Source organism: Dryas octopetala, chromosome 5 (genome assembly GCF_963921425.1).
Source record: "Dryas octopetala chromosome 5, drDryOcto1.1, whole genome shotgun sequence".
In the NCBI taxonomy this organism is placed as follows: Eukaryota; Viridiplantae; Streptophyta; class Magnoliopsida; order Rosales; family Rosaceae; genus Dryas; species Dryas octopetala.
In genome coordinates, this window is record NC_141370.1 from 2,487,768 (window position 1) to 2,488,745 (window position 978).

General features: G+C 47.2%; 1 non-coding gene across 1 annotated transcript; it reads right to left on the reverse strand.

The window, feature by feature from the left end:
• Positions 1-518: 518 nt before the first annotated feature.
• Positions 519-625, reverse strand: LOC147283544 (small nucleolar RNA R71). The gene has a single exon (XR_015122716.1). It is a non-coding gene; the product is annotated as a small nucleolar RNA R71 (small nucleolar RNA).
• Positions 626-978: the final 353 nt, after the last annotated feature.

The following is a 978-nucleotide window of genomic DNA, read 5'->3' on the forward strand; positions in this document are numbered from 1 at the left end:
TTGATTAGGTGTGTTTTATGAACCCTGAACTTGTTGCTAGGTTGGAGAGGCTCAAGGACGAAGCTTTAGGTGCATCACAAGTCAGCCCGCAACCTAGTGCATCAGATTCGAGTAGTGAAGAGACTGAGAGTGTCGACATGGTTGAAGCAAATGAGATAGTGCCGCAGCCCCTGAGCCATTTTTCAGCACCTTCGCTGCCCACTCAACCATCGTGCATTCGGTATGCCACCATAGCCACTGATTTCGAAATCAAGAGTGGTCAGATTCATTTGTTGCCGAGTTACCATGGGCTGAATGGGGAGGATCCGATCCATTTCTTGAAGGAGTTTTCCGGGGTTTGTGAAGCCGCACAATTGAGGGGCCTGAATGCCGATCAGTACCGTTTGAGGATGTTCCCTTTTGCGCTTAAGGACAAGGCAAAGAGGTGGTTGTATTCGCTGCCCAGTGGTTCCATTTCGACATGGGATGATCTTTCGAGCAAGTTTTTGAACAAGTTCTATTCCATTTCCAAGACTAATTCGATTCGGAAGGAGATCCTTGGATTTGTGCAAAAGGCGGACGAACCATTCCATGAGACTTGGGACAGATTCAATGAGTTACTTACTAGCTGCCCACACCATAACTTATCTCCTTGGTATGTGATTTGCTGTTTTTATCAGGGATTATTGGAGAGAGACCAAGCCAAGGTGGATTCGGCATGTGGTGGTGCATTCATGTCCAAAACGGAGGATGAGGCTACAGAATTGTTTGAGTCGCTTTCTTTGAGTTCTCAACAATGGGATTCCAATCGTGCAAGAGGAGGACCAAAGAGAGGGTTATATGAGGTGGCTGATGTGCCAAACACCATGGAGGGACAGATTATGGAAATCAAGACTATGGTGCAGAAGTTATCTTTGGCTCAAGAGAAGATGATGAGTGTGCAAGGACAAGGGGGTGACGTGGAACAAGTGAACCAGGTTGGGAGCTATCCTAGGGTGC